Genomic DNA, 11500 nt, shown 5'->3' with positions numbered 1-11500 from the left:
ATGTCCAAAAGAAGAGATAAAGCATATTGTGCAGCCCTGGAAATAGGAAATGGAAGGGACATTCTTGAAATAGGCAAAGCACATTTTCCAAAGGGGAGGAAGACTGACACAGGTCCTTCCACAAGTGTGAGAAGTTTCTAAGACACTGTACACAATCCTTCCATAAATCCACAAGGTGAGCACAGGTGTGAGAGAGACTGAGCAGGAGATGGTGAAGATGAAGGCCCTGAGTCAACTTGCCAGGCTCCCTGGCAATGAATAAACCACAACTTCTAGGAGATCATGCCCTCACGAAGCTGATCTCTGCACTACCTCATTGCATTCACTTCTGCCCTGCCTGTTTGTAGAAGAGACTTCCCTTTAAGTGGCCTCCAGCCTTCCGTTCCAGGGAAGAAGGGCGGGGATATTCTGAACCAATGATAATCCCTGCCTTGACTATCATGAAAATGATTCAGGGCTGGGGCTGGCTCTACCAGCACCATCAATGCTTGCAGTCAGGGCCACTCTTTAATAAGGGGTTTTGCATGGGTCCAGCTTCTCCAACATGGCCCTCAGGAACACATGAGCCATCACCAGTGACAGTGGAACATTGCACTGATGTGCTCATGCCCCCCCTCCACCCCACCAGTGCAGGACAAGGTGGGAGAAAGAAGAAAGGAAGATGAAGGAGTAGAGGAAGAAGGAAAAGTTATGTAAAGGATTCTAGGTAGAGGCTGAAGCTGTCTCTAGATGCTCCTAGAGAACAAAAGTAAAAACAAAACATTGAAAGTACTATTAAATGTGAAACCTATTTTATTCTTCTCCCTGTTTTCATATAGTGGGGCTACAAGTCCTTCTAGGTATGAAGCTCTTCATGTCCAGGCCCTCTGCAATTTAAATAAATGCTTTCAAACTGATGTGGATTATTAAGCTTTGTTCAAATTGTGAGAATACAAATAAACATTTATTTGACACCCATCATACCCCAGGTTCCTATGTACATTATATCATCCAATCCTCTAACAGCTCTGTAAAGTAGGTATTATCCCTATTTTAGAGATGAGGAAACTGAGACTCAGAAAAGTTAAGCAACTTGTCAAAGATGGCACAGTCAGGACATGACAAAGCTGGGATTTGAGCCCAGGTCTGTAAGATTCCAAAATCCATGCTCTTCCATTATGTCCAAGGTACTAATGCTATGGACCAATGACCCTGCAGAGTAATTATTACAACGGGTTCAAATCAGTCAGTTTGCACACAAAGCATCATCTGTGGTCTGAATAAATCATTCCAGTTGTAGATATTTAGCTGTCATTTGTTTGTAGATGCTGTTGTCATTTTTTTTTTTTTAGAGGGAGAGAGAGAGAAGGGTGAGGAAGGCAGAGGAAGAGAGAGAAAATCTTAAGTAGGCTCCATGCCTAGCAGAGTCCCAATGCAGAACTCGATCTCACGACCCTGAGATCATGACCTGAGCTGAAATCAAGAGTCGGACACTTCACCAGCTGAACCACCCAGGCACTCCGATGCTGTTGTAATTTTTAAATACAAATATGAGTCAACTGAATCCACAGTGCCTTTTTGTCACTTTATATCTTCACCAATAACATGCATTGAGTTTCTATAGAAGGCCTGGCAGAACAGTAGTAAAGGCATGGGCTAGGTCTGCACCCAGGTTTGTTGCACTCTAAAGCCTAACTTTTAATTAATAATCGAAAACCCAATGGATGGTTAAGTGTGGATGCTATCATGTAAGGGTCTGAGAAAAATGTTGACATTGAAAAGTAATTTACTGAATGAATAATTCCCCATCTCTTCCCAAGGGTGCTAACATTGACTATGCATGTGAGTTGTACTGATGGTGCCAGGAGGAGCTTGAAGGGACCAGTCATCTGCTATAATCTCCCTCAGCCCCCCTGTTTTCCCAAAGTAACAATATGATCTATATGCAAAGAACATCTTTTCTCAGGGCACCTGGGTGGCTCTGTCTGTTGAGCGTCCGACTCTTGATTTTGGCTCTTGTCATGATCTCAGGGTCATTGGATCAAGACTGGCATCAGACTCTTCACTTGGCATGGAGTCTGCTTGGCATTCTCTCTCTCCCTCTCCCTCAGCCACCCCCTTGCTCATGCTCTCCCTCTCACTCTCAATCTCTCTCTATTTTTAAAAAATTATTATTATTGGCTGGGTGATGGACATTGGGGAGGGTATGTGCTATGGTGAGCACTGTGAATTGTGTAAGACTGATGAATCACAGACCTGTACCCCTGAAACAAATAATATATGTTAATTTAAAAAAACAAAAATTATAATAATTATTATTATTATTTTAAGATGTTATTTATTTGAGAGACAGAGAGCATGAGCAGTGGGGAGGGGCAGTAGTATAAGCAGACTCCCCACTGAGCAGGGAGCCTGATGTAGACTCCAGCCCAGGGCCCTGGGATCATGACCTGAGCCAAAGGCAGATGCTTAACCAACTCAGCCACCCAGGTGCACTTCTCTGTCTCTCTAAATGAATAAATAAAATCTTTTTTTAGAATGTCTTTGGGGCACCTGGGTGGAGTCCGTTAAGCATCTGACTCTTGGTTTCAGCTCAGGTCGAGATCTTGGGGTCGTGGGATCGAGCCCCATATCAGCCTCCACACTCAGTCCCCACACTTAGCCCGGGGTCTGCTTGAGATTCTTTCTCCCTCTTCCTCTGCCCTTCCTTCTCTCTCTCTCAAAAATAAACAAATACGTCTTAAAAAAAATGTTCTTCCTATACAAATGACACCCTGGAACCAGTCCCCTGACTTCCTGCAACCTCCCAAACAGTTGTCTACCTCCAAGACTTTTCAAGATAGTAATACTCTGGTAATATAGTTGTGGTTCCTGGCCCTAAGGGTGAGGACTCCAATCATCTCTAACATCTAAATGACCTCAGCAAGAGACCTTAAGCCAAAATGTACGTAGCTTCCACAAAAACAACTTGCTTTCCATCAGTCTCACAAAAGCAGGGTGTGGCAAGAAGAGCCCTGGCCCGGAAGGCTAGAGATCCAGCTTGCAGTCTCAGATCTGCCCCTAACCAGCTGAGGGCCCTTGGGTAGGTCAGCAGTCTAGACATCATTTTCCCACTTATAGAGTAAAAAACCTGGATGACAGCAGATGATCTCCAAGCCCTCGGTCTGGCTCCAACAATCTACTGGATCCAGAAGAGGGAATAAATGTGGGAGGTCGAACAGAGAGGCTTAAATATGGATTAAGTCTATATTACACTTTTTACTGTTTTTCAGGGAAACTTGGACTGCATTTTAGTTCTTATCAAAATCACAAATGCCATGCAAGTCATCCTGTGTTTTAGGGTGGATTTCAAAATAAATTTTCTTCTCTATCTTGTAACTGACAAGTAGTAGAACTTTATCATATGTAGGCCCAGAACTTAAATTCAGGATCCTGATCCTCAACAATTTTCATATTGACAAGGGCAGTAAGAAAGAGGTGTTGTTTGTTTGCTTGCTTGCTTATTTGTTGGTCTCAGCCATAGTTACAAATTTCCCTGTCAGGTTGAGTGAGTCACAGAAGATATGAGTAAGGCCAATGAAAGTTTTAACTTTGCATATGTCAAGAGTAGCCTCAGAATTGCCCAAAATAATGTAAAGGGCTGAAAAATACAGTATATTGAAAAATCAAGATTCTTTCTGTCATAACTGTCAGGAGACTTTTAGATCCCGGTTCGGATTACTGTTGCTCATAGTTTGGGGTTAGGTGGGGATCACAGTCTGGGGAATCATTATTCCTGTCACAATGCCTATCACTGTGATGTTGAAGCCCAAGACAGGACTCAAATGCTCTGGCAATTCCACAGAATTTTTAACTTTTCTTTCTGCTGCCTCTCTACTTCCTAACCCAATGTCCTGCTCCCCCTTAGGTTAATCTGATAACAGAGTTATATTAATTAATGACAGAAACATAAAGTAATCTCATTTTCAGGTACAATTTAATTTTAAATTTTAACCAGGGTTTTCAATACCTGAAGTCTTGTTTTTTCAAAGTGAGAAATGAGTCAGTCTGCCACAGGGATGCAGAAACCAGAGGATAGCCATCACACACACACACACATACACACACACACACCTCTTTGCAAAAGGATAATTATTTTTATAATAAAATACATGCATTTTAAAAATACACACCTTTACTGTGGAAAAAAATGTGAAATCTGCATTAATTTTTAAGATAAAACATCAGATTCAGAAAGGTTTCTCTTTCAGCTCCCACTTGGAACTCTGTTCCAAACCACCACCCACCCGGGGTAACCTTTATATGCCTATGCCATTGAGAGTTTCAGTGGAAAAGTTTAAGAAGTACTGTCCTAATTAACAGGAGAGGAATGATGATGGAATCTAAGGCACTGTGCATGCCCAAGGAAGTAGATTTTGGTTGGAATTCCTTGAAGGACTCCTCAGAACACATCACAGAGAGAGTTGCACTTGTGCCCTGAGCTAGCCTAGGTCAGCACCCTTGGGAGTTAAAAGAGCCCAGTATCTCAAGCTCGCTTGGTCCTCTTTCCTTCCTCATCCCTATCTACCTCCCTCCCAGCACTGGTCTGTGGTTTTAGAGACTGGGTTGCCTCCACCATGTTGCCATTTGGGAATCCCAGTCTCAGCTCTCCTTTCTCAAGAACAACCAAGGATGATTACCATGGGCAGCTCATTTAACCTCTCTGAGCCTTAGTTTGCCTCATCTGTAAAATGGAGATGATAATGATGCCCCATGACTGTTTTGAAGATAAAAATAAATTATATGTATGAAAACATGTTATAAACTGCAATGCTTCATATACATGTCAGTTATTACTATGATGGTGTTGCACACAAATCCTGATGGTTTGGCTTCTTGTTGATTTATTCATTTGTTTGTTTATTTGTCCATGGGACACCAGGAAACATAATGAAGAGTTGACTTATAGGACAGGAAGTAACAAGTGAAGCTTCACTTCAGCCAGGAAGGACATATGGCAAGACAAACAAAGGCTATTGCTGGGACTCTGCATCCTGCCTGGTGGGACTGGAGGAATGACAATATCAGAAACAGTCACACGTAGCCTAAACACCCACTGCACAGCTTAGAAACTGCAGAATGAAGGGGCTGCCCAAGAATATATGGCAGAGGTACTTTGAAAACAATGGTTGGTGGGAAGGCAGAAGGGGAGCCCTTTCACAAAATTTCACTAAAAAGCTCAATTTAACCTCAAGATATTTCAATGCCTGGCTTGAACTGCTGAGTGCTTTTCTTTTCTTGTCTTGAGTTTAACCTACTCTATGGTAAACAAAATACCATACCCTGCTGAAGGTACAAGGTCTTCCAGTGTCAAATATTTGACTAACAGTTCAGAAAAGAAGATATACAAGTGGTCAAAAAGCTCATGAACAAGTGCTCAACATCATTAGTCATCAGGAAAATACAAATTAAAACCACAGTGAGAGAGCATTTCACACTCTTTAAAAAGGCTAACATCAAAGAGTGGTTATATCAAATATTGGTGGAAATATGAAGTAAATGGAACTCTTGTACATGCCTGGTTAGAATGTGAAATGGTATAATTGCTTTGGAGAACTGTTTAGCAGTTTTGTATAAAGTTAAACATATGTTGGGGAGGAAAATTTTTTCAGCATCCTTCAGAGTTCTTCCAGCTAGTCTAAGAATTAAATTGACATGAGACATATTAACAGAAGAAAAAAAAAAGTTTAATTATTTGTACAAGGAGGCCCAATAATGAAATTGAGACCTAAAGAATGACAAAGGCAGGCAGTTTTTATATTTTTTAGACAAAGAGACAATAATTTTGTGAGGAATTGACAGGACAAAGATAACTTATGTTCAGGAGCTTCAGTTAGTACGAATTCTGAACAGAATTTGGGCTGGGGTAGTAAATTTGTAAAAAGTACAAGGTTTGTTGATTCAGCCTTCTTGGCCTGAATTCCCTATCTCTGTTGATAAGGATGTCTCTTTACCTCTTGGTACAGGGAGGGTACCTTTCACATGGGAGATTTCTGCTTTCTGGAGACAAAGGGGGACCAGAATGTTCTTGCACTGGCTCCTTTTAACTAACTTTAATTTTAATTCATTAATATGCCAAAGTGGCACATTTGGGGTGGTCTGCTCTTGGCTCCTACACATACATCTAACATATTACCCAGCAATTCCATTCCTGGGTATTTATCTAAGAGAAATGGAAATAAATGCCTCCCAAAAGACTTGTACAAGAATGTTCATAGTAGCTTTATTGACAATAACCCAAGTACTGGAAACATTCCAAAAATTCACCAACAGGGGAATGGATTTACAATCATGGTATAGCCATATAATAGAATAATACCCAGATTAATAAACAAAAAATTAGGGAAGAACTCCAAATAACCTAGATTGGGTCAAGTTCCCACCTCTGGACAATTCAACTGTGTCTAGGAATAGATTTGTTTGAAAAGGAGAACAGAGAAGTCTGATTTTTTTTTTTAATGTGCCACAGTTGTTCCTATACCTGTCTTGGAGAGAAGAGCTAGGGCAGTATCTGGAGGAAGGCTTGGATCAAGGCCACTTTGTTATGGTTTATCCTGGGAATGACTTGAAATATTTAAGTGTTGTAGAAGATATTCAGGATATGGAAATGGAAGCATTATGTGATCCAGTAAGGTTAAAGGCATGAGTTCAAAAGCCTAGGAATAGAGATTAGCCTGAGGTATGGATGGAAACACTTCTCCCACTGTAAAAGAAAGAAAAGAGGACAAAATCAGATAGTAATGCAGTTCAATTTATAGAGTCGATTGGAGAAAACAGAGAGTTATCTAATGATTCCTAATTCCCCTGTGAAATAGAAGGTCAGATCATGTGCTGAGAGTAAAAGTTATATAGAATTAGAGGCTTAAGGAAATGGAGAAAATGTGGAAAAGCTGCTCTGGAGAATTAAGAGACCTGACAAGAGAGCCAAAAAGATTAGTAGGGTCCAAATATAGACTGTTGAGGTCAGAGTCCATAAATGTTTTAGAAGCACCAAAATGCTAGGCCCCCCAAAGTGCAGAGAGGAAGCATGGGTTAGGAGCCTCTTCTGGAGGCTTTTTAATAATAAGTTTTCTTGTTTAACAACAGAAAAATGTTCATGATGTGTCTTTAAGCTCTTTACTTAAGCAGGTTATTAAATAGATTTAATGAATGGTTCCAATTTTATTTTAAGTGTATGTATATGCTGTCATGGAAAATAAGCTGAATTGCGTCTTCACCTGTAGCAGATGTTATAGAAATTTCTTCAAAGAGGCTACACCACACTTACCCTCGAAAGTAGGGTACGAATACTCCCGATCCCCCACATCTCCACCAGACTTTACTATTATCAGACTTTTAAACTGGGTGGGAAAAGTCTCATTTCCCTGATTGAGGTTGGGTGTCTTTTCATCTATGCATATTCACCATTCCACTTATAGCTTCTTTAAACTACTTGCTTATATCTGTTGATAATCTTTTACTGGATCATTGGATTTTTTTCTCATTTTTTAAAAGTAGGAATCCTTAGGGGCACCTGGGTGGCTCAGTTGTTAAGCGGCTGCCTTTGACTCAGGTCATGATCCCAGGGTCCTGGGATTAAGCCCCGCATCAGGCTCCCTGCTCCACGGGAAGCCTGCTTCTCCCTCTCCCACTCCCCCTGCTTGTGTTCCCTGTCTCGCTGTCTCTCTCTGTCAAATAAATAAATAAAATCTTAAAAAAAAAAAAAAGTAGGAATCCTTAGTACATTGTAGTCTGGGTCCTGGCCTTTTGTTTTTGTTTTTGTTTTGGGGTAGGGTTTGTTGCCTTTTATTAATTATATGAAATATAAAAAAAGGAATTACAGAACATAAAACAAAATAATGAATACTTTATGGGGGTGTAATCACAGTACCTTTCAGTAACTTTCAAGTATCCTACAAAGAATATGTATTAATTTAGTGATCAGAAAGAAGCACTATTTTTAAATTCTTTAGAATTTTAAAAACCCTATGTGTTCTCTAGAGTGTAGCTAAGTCTGATCCCACAGGTGAATACTGTGTAGGGATTTCCTTTAGATGGCCCTGGGCCCCTGGAATTTTGTGAAAACTGCAAGGCCACCTTCCAGAATTTCAGCCCCTGGAGCCTTACCTCAGAAGGTGACTGGGAAAGTGGGATCATCAGAGGTCATTTACATTTGTCCACCCTTCTTTGTGTCAAATTGAGGGCTGAGGGATTGGAACCTGAGTTTTAGTTCCAGACACATACAGCAACAAAAAGGCCCAGGAGGACATTGGCCTCCCTGAATGTTGGCCAACAAGTAATGGAGAGATGTCTGAGGAGTCATAGCTGTCAACAATCACCCTTAAGGTTGACCCAACCTCAGCCAGTATTCCCCGAGGCTGACACAGGGGTGAGAATGCCTCAGGTACCCCTGGCTTCTCCTAGGTCCTTTGTAGGAACTTTTGACAAGCCTGGGGCTGGGGAACTGACTGTTTTAAGAAAAATGGGGAAATGCCCCTAGCTGGTCATGCCACGCTGTTAACAACAGAGGGCAGCATTGTGCTGCCTTTGCCTCCGAAAAGAGCCAACCCAGGAAGTTGCCTGCTTGGGCAGAGCGAGTAGCTCAGCCCAAAACATCGTCCTACAGCAACTTTTATTCTATTTATTATCTCAGCCTGATTTACTTGATTTTGCTTGGTTCCAGAATTCTCATCCGAAGTTCCTTAGGGAGTTGCAACTATGATAGAAAAAAGAAGAAAAAAATGGGAGCTGTTGGCTTTCTTCATCTTCACTTCCTTTTGCTCTCCTGCATAGACAGAAGCATGAACACACTAATATGTTCAATGCCAAATTGTCTTTAATTATCCACTCTGAAAATTATCAACAACTCTCTGTACAGCCAGACGTTATAACATAGGCAATGTCTTTTTAATATCTTATATTTGCACGGTGCTTCAGAAATTTAGATGGGCTTTTGAATAAGTTAAAATACCTGAAATAACCCTCTGAGAAAGGTCAAGCAGATTTATCTCCTTCATTATACATACAAAAAAAGAGATTAAATTATTTTCCCAAGATCTCCCAGCTAATAAAAGGTGAAGCTGAGATTAGAACCCAGACATTCAGACACTGAGTCCAAGGCATTTCCTTCCCATTACTAACTGGACATTTATTATTAAAGCATTTATTTCTTAAATCATGAAATTCCAAGATTCAGTGATTTGTTTTGTCATTTCCAAAAACCAGGCATTAATGGCCTCAATTACCACCTGGCTGCACAAAGACCTCTCTTCAGAGCCACCTAGGTCCAGCTTAATTTCAACACAGCCCAGCACCTGTCTACCTTCTCTGATATACTCACTCCCATTGGAAATATGCTTTTTGAAGTTCTATGTTCAGAGATTTTCCAGACCAGCACTGTCCAATAGGAATGTAATGTGAGCCATGAATTTGATTTTAAATTTTCTATTAGCCACATTGAAAAGGGGAAAAAGAAAATGATAAGATTAATTTTAATAGTATATTTTATCTAACCCAATAGATCTAAAATGATTTCAGTATAAAGATTGAGATACTTTACAATCTTCTTTTTCATACTAAATCTGTGTATTTTAGAATAACAGCACGGCTCTTTCCAACCTAACCACATTTCAAGTGCTCAGTAGTCACATATGGCTAATGGTTACCATCTTGGATGACACAGTTCTAAATGATAACTGTTTACATGAACTTTTGATGCCCTACGACAAATGAGTCACCTAACACAGAATTTTTTATATCTATAGAGGAGATATTTTTAGGTATTTCGAGTTGCACTATACCAGGTCGTGTCAGCCCCAGGCTCCCTTGAAGTATTTGTAGTGCTAAAATCTTGGACCTTAGATCAAACCCTGATCTGCCCTTAACTGGCCATTTGACCTTGAGAAACTAACTTAACCTCCCTGATTAACTAACTTAACCAGAATACTATTATTTTTTTTTAAGATTTTATTTTCTATTTGACAGAGAGAGAGGGAGACACAGTGAGAGAGGGAACACAAGCAAGGGGAGTGGGAGAGGGAGAAGCAGGCTTCCTGCTGAGCAGGGAGCCCAATGCGGGCTCAATCCCAGAACCCTGGAATCATGACCTGAGCCGAAGGCAGACGCTTAACGACTGAGCCACCCAGGCGCCCCTGGAATACTATTATTTAATTATGGTGTTGTGTGAATTAAATTTAATTCTATATAAAGCACCTATTATGATGCCTGTCATACAAAGCAATCATTCAACAAATGGTAACTCTTTACCATTATTGCTTCTCCTATGCTGCTCAGTTGTGCTGGACTTTCTATGACTAGATCAGGCCAGTAGGCAGCCATTATTCAAGGAGGAAGGGAGTAAGTATCCTCTGTGGAGCACCCTGTACTCCCCCAACCAGTGTACGCTTTACCACCCATGCTGGATTGAATAGTGTCACTTCAAAATTCATGTCCACCAGGAACCAGTGAATGAATGTAATCTTATTTATAAATAGGATCTTTGCACAGAGCCTGGGTGGCTCAGTCAGTTAAACGTCTGCCTTCGGCTCAAGTCAGGATCCTGGAGTCCCAGGATTGAGCTCTGCATCGGGCTCCCCGCTCAGGGGGGAGTCTGCTTCTCCCTCTGACCCTCCCCCTCTGGAGCTCTCTCTCTCTCTCGCTCACTCACTCACTAAATAAATAAATAAAATTCTTTTAAAAAAATAAATAGGATCGGGTGCCTGGGTGGCTCAGTTGGTTAAGCGACTGCCTTCGGCTCAGGTCATGATCCTGGAGTCCCGGGATCGAGTCCCGCATCGGGCTCCCTGCTCGGCGGGGAGTCTGCCTCTCCCTCTGACCCTCCCCCCTCTCATGTGCTTGCTCTCTCTCATTCTCTCTCTCTCAAATAAATAAATAAAATCTTTAAAAAATAAATAAATAAATAAATAAATAGGATCTTTGCAGATGTGATCATACTGGATTAGGGTAGGTCCTAAATCCAATGACTGGTGTCACTAAAGGAAGGCCATGTGAAGACACGGGGACACACAAGGAGTACACCATGTGAAATCTGAGGCAGAGATTGGAGTGATGTGTCTACAAGCCCAGGAATGCCAAGGATTGCAGGCAACTACCAAAAGCTAGAGGGAGCATGGCCCTGCTGACACCTTGATTTTAGACTCTTAGCCTCCAGAATTGTGAGAGATTAAGTTCTGCTGTTTTAAGCCACCCATTTTGTGGCAATTTGTCATAGCAATCCTAGAAAACAAATGCATCACTAAATTTCAATTATTTCTTTTCTGGGTTGTCTCTCTCATAGTCTGATCCATGTTCTGTCATCTTGCTATCCGCAGCACTTGGCATAGTATTTGGTATATCACCGGAGCTCTATACATGTTTGTGGACTAGGAGTGAAGCAAGAAAGCACATGGGGAAAACCAAGTCTGATAAACTGTAAAGGTGTCATTCTACTCCTGATCAATCTCTAAGAACTATTAACATGAGCCAAGAGGAAAGGTAAGTTTGG

General features: G+C 41.1%; 2 long non-coding RNA genes across 2 annotated transcripts in view; one reads left to right on the top strand and one right to left on the bottom strand.

Moving 5' to 3' along the window:
* The window catches only part of LOC145723659 (uncharacterized), a 44014-nt gene extending 36327 nt beyond the window's left edge, over positions 1–7687 (bottom strand). The window contains exon 1 of the long non-coding RNA XR_014148894.1: positions 7650–7687. This is a non-coding gene — a long non-coding RNA (uncharacterized LOC145723659). The remainder of the gene's footprint in view (positions 1–7649) is intronic.
* LOC115941229 (uncharacterized) overlaps positions 1–11500 on the top strand; it is a 54072-nt gene that overhangs the window by 15947 nt on the left and 26625 nt on the right. The window contains exon 4 of the long non-coding RNA XR_004075995.2: positions 11328–11490. This is a non-coding gene — a long non-coding RNA (uncharacterized LOC115941229). The remainder of the gene's footprint in view (positions 1–11327; positions 11491–11500) is intronic.

This window comes from Leptonychotes weddellii, chromosome 10 (assembly GCF_054177405.1).
Source record: "Leptonychotes weddellii isolate Sample4059 chromosome 10, ASM5417740v2, whole genome shotgun sequence".
Lineage (NCBI taxonomy): Eukaryota > Metazoa > Chordata > Mammalia > Carnivora > Phocidae > Leptonychotes > Leptonychotes weddellii.
Note: the sequence above shows the minus strand (reverse complement) of the source record. Positions and strands in the feature narration are given on the sequence as shown.